The 8,892-nt window shown below is 45.2% G+C and overlaps 1 long non-coding RNA gene across 1 annotated transcript in view; it reads right to left on the bottom strand.

The window, feature by feature from the left end:
- Positions 1–943: 943 nt before the first annotated feature.
- LOC119957041 overlaps positions 944–8,892 on the bottom strand; it is a 14,654-nt gene continuing 6,705 nt past the window's right edge. The window contains exon 2 of the long non-coding RNA XR_005458733.1: positions 944–1,480. This is a non-coding gene — a long non-coding RNA (uncharacterized LOC119957041). The remainder of the gene's footprint in view (positions 1,481–8,892) is intronic.

Here is an 8,892-nt window from a genome sequence, read left to right as displayed (position 1 = left end):
AAAACTTTTTTGGCATCCGGTCGAGCTCGCCAACCACACGTTACTGTGCCAGCTGAGGATCAGTTGCTGCAGCTTTCTTCCAGCTGCTAATGCTGATCCTAATTGCTGCCCATTTTAAGTAATCTCTGCCTTTTTACTCTTATTTTTCTCACCCTTCTTGTGACTCTGCTGTCACTCAGGTTCTTCACAGTAGATTATTCTTCTGCCTTTCAGCTTTGTTCTCTTTTTGAATTTTGCTCAGTCCTAGCATAGTGTTTAGCACTGTTGCTTCATAGCTCCAGCGTCCCAGGTTCGATTCCCGGGTTCTGTGCGGAGTCTGCACGTACCCCCCCCCCGTGTGTGCGCGGGTTTCCTCCGGGTGCTCCGGTTTCCTCCCACAGTCCAAAGATGTGCAGGTTAGGTGGATTGGCCATGATAAATTGCCCCTTAGTGTCCATAAAGGTTAGGTGGGGCTACTGGGTTACGGGGATAGGGTAGAGGTGTAGGGTGCTCTTTCCAAAGGGCCGATGCAGACTCGATGGGCCAAATGGCCTCCTTCTGCACTGTAAATTCTAAAATTCTGTGATCTGGTTTGGTCCTTTGACTCTGCCTCTGAGTTCGATCAGGTCTGGCTTTTCATCTGCACACTGGATTGTTCTGCCACCTTTCAGCCGTGGTTTCCTTTTGTTTATAATTTTGTTTAGACTTGTGTGATCTAGCTGGGCCCCTTGGTTCTGCATTCAATCATATCTGACAATGGACCTGCACAGACTCTCGTGGAGTCCTTCAGCTTCCACCTCTGCCGTGGAGCTTCGTTTTCAGTGGTCCAACTGTGTCAGGCTCCAATTTCTTTAGTCTGTGATTCTGGGTTCTTTCTGCAGCTCCTCTGGGGATTTGGGGTCCATCCGTCATTGACACCATGTTTTGTAAGGTGGTGTGGTATCTCAGTAAGAGGTTTGGAGGCTTCTTAGGTTGAAAATAAATGTGTTTATTGGTAATGCATAACTATGTACATCTCCAAGGTACCTGTAACATTATGGAGATGTTCAGCATACAAAAAGTTCATGTCATGTTACAATTAACCACTAGATGGAGCTAGATGCAGTACTATATAAAGCACTGACTCTAGGGCTTTTGGGAGAGGGAAGGCTGAAGTGGAGTGCATAGGAGAGATCTAGAGAGGGTGGAGTAGTGTTAGTACAGTGTAGATTACTATAATTATTGTTTGCTAGAGGAGTAAGTGGTCTAGCTTAATTTATGTAGTATAAAGAAAAGTTAACTTTGTTAATGAACTTGGCTTTTGTGGTCTTGTGAACACTACAACATCCACTCTGAAAACAGAATGACAAAGAACACCACAGTACGTCCTGCATGGGTGTTATCTCCACGCTGGCACCTTCTGCACACAGTCCACTGTGATGTGACTCTACATCATACCGTGGGCAATATTGTTCTCCAGATCCACATTCATCTTTGCTCTGCCAACATCCTTGACTGTTTCCTAAATTCAGAAGAAAGCATAAGAAAAGGTAACCTAGAAACCTGCATGTGTGACGCCCGAAGTATGTTAACCCGTGTATCACCTCGACATTCATTGCAGTGGGTCAGTAGGTTCTGTTTTATGGTAACAGGAGTATTATTCCATGTAAGGCACCATATGTCATCAGTGGCACTGATTTCTTTGATGTTTTAAGATTTGTATTAGGGATTGACCCTTTTCTCCCTGAAAAATGTAAATCAGAGCTGTTGTCCTTTATTCTTACATGCATAAATTAACGCTTGTTATATTTTATATATTTATTTCCCAGTATGTAATATATTAAAAATATTTTGTCTGATACTCTCTTCTGTTTGTCTCAATTATTTTCTACGATTGTGACTTTGCCGTGACACTTTGATCCAAAGTTCAACAGCGACGAATCTGACTGAAGAAATAGGAAACTTGCAAAAGTTATAATGGATTTATGAAATAACCAATCCTAAAAAAATTGGACCTGTTTCTTGCTCTGTAACCAAAATTTCTAATGTTCAAAGCAAAATTTTAAGCAACTCAAAAATCAAAAGGTGACATATATTCATGGTAAACTGATTTACTCATTAAATTGTCTTTAATTAAAAAAAATAAGGTCTTGACTGTGCCCAGAATTGTGACTAATTTTCGCAATTTCCGAGGGTGGACATATTACATATTCTCATTTTCCGACTTGTGTTTTGGTAACATTTAGTTAGCGTAATCGATACAGTCTCTAACAATATCCATTTGTTTTTCAAAATTATGCAAAGAAAAGCTACAGAGTTTTTTTCAGATAAAGTTTACATTGAGTTTTTTTTTAAAACAAAGTTGTATTTTTTGCGAGAGAGGTACAAAAAGACACAATAAAGCATTTCAAACAGACTAATTAAATATCCACTGTGGGCTGTTATTTTTCTGGGGTGGGAAAAAAATCATGTGTTTCAGTTTGTGTTTTTGAAAATGAGTTACACACAGCCTGGACAATGAACCTTGGTAAGTTTCAACTAAACGTTATAATTATAGCTATTCATTTTATTTGCCTCATTTGTTTTGCTAATACCTTGGACTTAATTGTTTTGACAGACTGAAATGGAGATCAAGGGGACAGATAATAGGAACTGTTGATTTGCTAATGACTCCAAAATCAGGTTATGTACTCAGAATCTCTAAACATATAATATAGAGGTTGTCCCCGAGTTGGAAGACTCTTTATCGAGATACAGAGAAAACTAAAGTTGGTAATAAGCTCAGGAAGCAATTCTCGCTAACCGTAAAATTGCAAACTAACAAGCTCCTCAGATTGTGAGATAATGCTTGATGTGTGGCGACATAAATACAGAAAATAGTTCTCTTGTTTAGAGCAATCCTTTCTGAATATTTTTTTTTCCTTCATCCTGTTCAGAAAGGTAAACCGATAGCCATCCAGTGGGCTTGCATTGACCCTCCTCGAAATAGCAAGTTTATATCCTACACTTTATGACATTAGCAGACACCAGCGTACATTCTGCTATTTCCTTTGTTCAAAGCAGTTTCAGAGTCTCTTGTGCGGTTTAAAATCAGCAATTCAGTGCAGGGTTTAAAGGGAGTTTTGAATAAACATTACATAATATCGTAAAATGTTACAGCACGTACAAACTATTTCGCTTATCAATTGATGATTTTTTTCCCCCCATAAACCACTGCGTTTAATTCCACTGTCCTTACTCCCTCTTAGCTTTAAGGATCTATGTTGAAGCCTCGATCATTCACTATATTTATTAATGACCTGGGATAAGACACTCAAGAACCATATGCACAACCTTGTCAATGAAACAAAGTTAGGTGACATCGTAAGTAGTATAAACAGGATGAAAAGTGATGAAAGAGACATTGATAGTTTAATTGTGTTGGTAAAACTGTGACAGATGGATGTTGTTGTGGTATTATGCAACTTATTTAAGTCTATTGCTGATGTCAACAGTAAGTGCTACGATGTCATTAGTTTTTGTTACCTGTGTATATTGATATTTAACTGTCGTTCGTTTTAATTCTATTCTGTTACTGTTATTTCGATGTTTAACTAGCTGCTCCTGATTTTGAGTCCATACTGTATTTTAAACTTCATTATTTTTATACATTAAAGAAGATTAATTTATAACGTGTTTTTGACTACCTTTTTGTGGTCAAATTACCACATCTTTTGACAACTAGGGTGGGATATAAAATATCGAGTTTCAGCACGTTCAGCATGAAGTTTTACTAAGTTTGCTGATGGAACACAAGCAGCACCATGGCGATGGTCAATCGGTGAGCTTGTGTAAGAGAACGAGAACTGGACTGAATATGTGGAAAGGTTGAAACAATTTTTCTTGGCAAATGGGATCACAGATGAGACTAGAAAACGCTCAATTTTTCTGTGTGTGTTTGGGGGCGAGGGGTGGTACGGTAGCGCAGTGGTTAGCACCGCTGCCTCACGGCACCGAGGACCTAGGTTCGGTCCTGACCCGGGTCACTGTCCGTGTGGAGTTTGCACATTCTCCCCGTGTCTGCGTGGATCTCACCCCCACAACCCAAAGATGTGCAGGGTAGGTGGATTGGCCACGCTAAATTGACCCTTAATTGGAAGAAAAAGAATTGGGCACTCTAAATTTATAATAAAGAAAAACTGGATATGGCCATCAACACGCATGAAGGGTTGTTCAAGTATAATTGTTTGGTTTTTGGTGTTTCCTCCAGTCTGGCGATTTTCCAAAGGATGATGGACAACCTGCTACAGGGCATTCCTCGTGTTGCAGTTTATTTAGATAACATTTTAATTTTAGGTTAGACTGAGGAGGAGAACCTCAGCAACCTGGATCAAGGTTTTCAGAGGTGGGACCGCGTCTGAAATGGAGCAAATGCTTCTTTCAGGCACTGAGCGCGGAGTATCTGGGTCACAAGATCACCGCACAAGGCTTATCTCCTGTGGAAGGGAAAGTTTGTGCGATTAAGTAAGCTCCGGAGCCCAGGAATGTGGCCAAGATATGAGGAGAGGTTGAATAAACTTGGTTTGTTCTCACTGGAATGACGGAGGTTGAGGGGCGACCAGATAGAGGTCTACAAAACTATGAGGGGCATAGACAGAGTGGATAGTCAGAGACTTTTAACCAGGGTAGAGGGGTCAATTACTAGAGGGCATAGGTTTAAGATGTGAGGAGCAAGGTATAGAGAGATGTACAAGGCACGATTTTTTACACAGAGGGTAGCGGGTGCCTGGAACTCGCTACCGGAGGAGGTGGTGGAAGCAGGGACGATAGTGACGTTCAAGGGGCATCTTGACAAATACATGAATAGGATGGGAATAGAGGGATGCGGACCCTGGAAGTGTAGAAGATTTTAGTTTAGACGGGCAGCATGGTCAGCACAGGCTAGGAGGGCCAATGGGCCTGTTCCTGTGCTGTACTTTGTTCTTTTTCATTTGTAGGTTTGGTAAACTATTATGGAAGGTTTTGCCAGACCTGCCCAAAGTGTTGGATCCACTGTACCTACTTCTGCACAAAGAAACCAAATGGAAGTGTGAGTCTGCACAGAAGAAGGTTTTCAAAGTAGTGAAAGTGCTGCTGTAGCACAGTGGTTAGCACTGCTGCCTACAACGCCGAGGACCAGGGTTCGATCCTGGCCCTGGGTCACTGTCCGTGTGGAGTTTGCACATTCTCCCCGTGTTTGCGTGGGTTTCGCCCCCACAACCCACGGATGCGCAGTGTAAGTGGATTGGCCACGCTAAATTGCCTCTTCGTTGGAAAAAATGAATTGGGTACTCAAAATTTATTTAAAAAAAATAAAGTCCTGCTGCGTTTGAAAAATCTGCTAGGCCACTAGGATCCAGACAGTGAACCTATCCTGTCGTGCAAAGCCTCACCCTATGGTTTGGGGCGGTACTTTCTCATGTAATGGGGGGGATGGTTCCCATTGTTTTTTTTGTTAATTCATTTTTTACGGTTTGTGGGCTTTGATGGCTAGGCCAGCATTTGTTGCCCTTGACAAGGTGGTGGTGAGCTGTGTTCTTGAACCTTTGCAGTCCATGTGGTGTAGGTACACCCACTGTGCTGTTAGGGAGGGAGTTCCAGGATTTTGACCCAGCGACAGTGAAGGAATGGTGATATATTTCCAAGTCAGGATGGTGAGTGACTTGAAGGGAAACCTCCAGGTGGTGGGGTTCCCTGGTATCTGCTGCTCTTGTCCTTTTAGATGGTAGTGGTCGTGGGTTTGGAAGGTGCTGCCTAAGGAATCATAGAATTTCATAGAATTTACGGAGATATATTTTCCAAGTCAGGAGAACTTCCAGTTGGTGGTGTTCCAATGTGTCTGCTGCCCTTGTCCTTCTAGTGGTTCGGGGTTTGAAGGTGCTGCCTAAGGTGCTGCCTAAGGAGCCTTGGTGAGTTCCTGCAGTGCATCTTGTAGATGGTACACACGGCTAATACTGTGAGTTGATGGTGGATGGTGTGAGTGCTTGTGGAAGGGGGAGCAATCAAGCGGGCTTTGTCCTGAATGGTGGTGAGCTGGAGCGTTGTTGGAGCTGCACTCATCCAGGCAAGTATTCCATTACACTCCTGACTTGTGCCATGTAGATGGTGGACAGGCTTTGGGACAGGAGGTGAGTTACTCGCCGTAGGATTCCGAGCCTTTGACCTGCCCTGGTAGCCAGTATTAATGTGGCTGGGTCCAGTTCAGTTTCTGATCAATGGTAACCCCCAGGATGTTGATTGTAACAGTAATGCCATTGAATGTCAAGGGGCAGTGGTTTGATTCTCTCTTGTTGGAGATGGTCATTGCCTGGCACTTGTGTGACACGAATGTAACTTACCAGCCCAAGCCTGAATATTATCCAGGTCTTGCTGCATTTAGACATGGACTTCATTGTCTTAGGAGCCGCAAATTGTGCTGAACATTGTGTAATCATCAGTGAACATCCCTATATCTGACCTTATGTTGGAAGGAAGGTCATTGATGAAGCAGCTGAAGATGGTTGGGCCCAGGACACTACCCTGAGGAACTCCTGCAGTGATGTCCTGGAGCTGAGATGACTGACTTCCAATCACCACAAACATCTTCCTTTGTGCCGGGTATGACTCCAACCAGCGGAGAGTTTTCCCCCTGATTCCCATTGACTCCAGTTTAGCTAGGGCTCATTGATTCCATACTTGGTCAAATGCTAACTTAATGTCAAGGGCAGTCACTCTCACCTCACCTCAGGAGTTTTGTCCATGTTTGAACCAATGGTGCAATGAGGTCAAGAGCTGAGTAACCCTGGAGGAACCCAAACCGAGCGTCAGTGAGCAAGTTACTGCTGAGTAAGTGCCGCTTGAAAGCGTTGTTGATGACCCCTTCCATCACTTTACTGATGATTGAAAGTAGACTGATAGAGCGGTAATTGACTGTGTTGGATTGGTTCTGCTTTTTGTGTACAGGACGCAACTGGGCAATTTTCCACTTAGGCTGGCAAGTAACATTCGCGCCACACGAGTGCCAGGCAATGACCATCTCCAACAAGAGAGAATCAAACCACCACCCCTTGACATTCAATGGCATTACCGTTGCTGGGTAGATGTCAGTGTTGTAGCTGTACTTGAACAGCTTGGCTTAGGGGTGCGGCAAGTTCTGGAGCACCAGTCTTTAGTACCACTGCCGGAATAATGTCAGGGCCCAGAGCCTTTGCAGCATCCGGTGCTTTCAGTTGTTCTTGATATTGCTTGAAGTGAATCAAATTGGCTGAAGTCTGACGTGCAAAAGGCAGATTGGTGAGGATGAGGTGAAGTATGTTTTTCTCTCTTGTTGGTTCCCTCACCACCTGCTGCAGTCCCAGTCTAGCAGCTATTGTCCTTTCCCATGTTTAACCTGAAGCCATGGGGTCCGGAATGGATGTTGAGAACTCCCAGGGTAACTCCCTCCCGACTGTATACCACTGTGCTGCCTCCTCTGCTGGGTCTGTCCTGCTGGTGAGACAGGACATACCCAGGAATAGTGATAGTGGTGTCTGGGATATTGTCTGTAAGGCCTGAATCCGTGAGTATGACTATGTCAGGCTGTTGCTTGACTAATCTGTGAGACAACTCTCCCAACCTTGGCACAAGCCAAGTACGTTAATAAGGTGGACTTTGCAGGGCTGGGTTTGCCATCGTCGTTTCCAGATCCTCGGTCGGGTGGTCCATTTAGTTTCTTTCATTTTTATTGACTTTGTAGCGGTTTGATGCAACTCACTGGTTTGCTCGGTCATTTCAGGGGGCATTTAAGAGTCAACCACATTGCCGTGGATCTGGAATTATGTGTGGGCCAGACCGGGTGGGCAGATTTCCTTAGTGAACCAGCTGTTTTTCTTTTACAACAATTGACAATGGTTTTATGGTCATCATTTTTAATTCTAGATATTTATTGGATTCAATTTCCACCATCTGCTGTGGCGGGATTCGAATCCGGGTTCCCAGACCCTGGGTCTCTGGATCACCAGCCCAGTGACAATACCACTAAGCCAGAACCTCCCCACTAGAATGCTGACAAAGGCTGAAAAGGGGTATTCACAGTTAGACAAAGAAGGTCTAACCATCGGCCCCAATTCGCTTGAGCAAGAGCACCAAGAGGCTGGAGGATCACGCCGTGCTTCTATATTTCTGAATCTGTATGAGGAGACATTGAGAAGGTTGATGGATAACCTGATAGAACCTTCAAATAATGAAGGGAAATGATCAGCTGTTTCTACAGTTCAGCAACAAGATGAATTTTCTGCTGTTGAAGTCATCTCCATTATTCTGACGTAACTCATCTCCAAACTCCGTGGCCTTGGCCTCAGCTCCTCCCTCTGCGATTGGATCCTGAACTTCCTAACCCACAGGGGTGGGTAGGGAGGTGGGAGTGAGTGAGGAGTGAATTTGGTGGTGGTGTGGGGGGAGGGGTGTGTGTGTGGTGTGGGTGGGGGAGAGGGAGCAGTGTGGGTGGGGGAGAGGGAGCAGTGTGGGTGGGGGAGAGGGAGGGGTGTGGATGGGATTTGTGGGGGGGGAGGGATGTGTGGGGGTGTGGAGAGGGAGGGGTGTGGATGGGGGGTGGGAGAGGTGTGTGTGGGAGGGAGAGGGGTGGTGGTGTGTAGGGGGAGGGAGGGGTGTGGATGGGGTTTGTGGGGGGAGGGAGGGATGTGTGGGTGGAGAGGGAGGGATGTGTGGGTGGAGAGGGAGGGATGTGTGGGTGGAGAGGGAGGGATGTGTGGGTGGAGAGGGAGGGATGTGTGGGTGGAGAGGGAGGGAGGGAGGGTGGAGAGGGAGGGAGGGAGAGGGAGAGGGAGAGAGGGAGAGGCGTGGGGGGAGAGGGAGAGGCGTGGGGGGAGAGGGAGAGGCGTGGGGGGAGAGGGAGGGGTGGGGGGAGAGGGAGGGGTGGGGGTAGAGGGAGGGGTGGGG

This window comes from Scyliorhinus canicula, chromosome 25, assembly GCF_902713615.1.
Source record: "Scyliorhinus canicula chromosome 25, sScyCan1.1, whole genome shotgun sequence".
Lineage (NCBI taxonomy): Eukaryota > Metazoa > Chordata > Chondrichthyes > Carcharhiniformes > Scyliorhinidae > Scyliorhinus > Scyliorhinus canicula.
The sequence above is the reverse complement of the archived record's forward strand: the minus strand, read 5'-3'. Positions and strand labels throughout refer to the sequence as shown.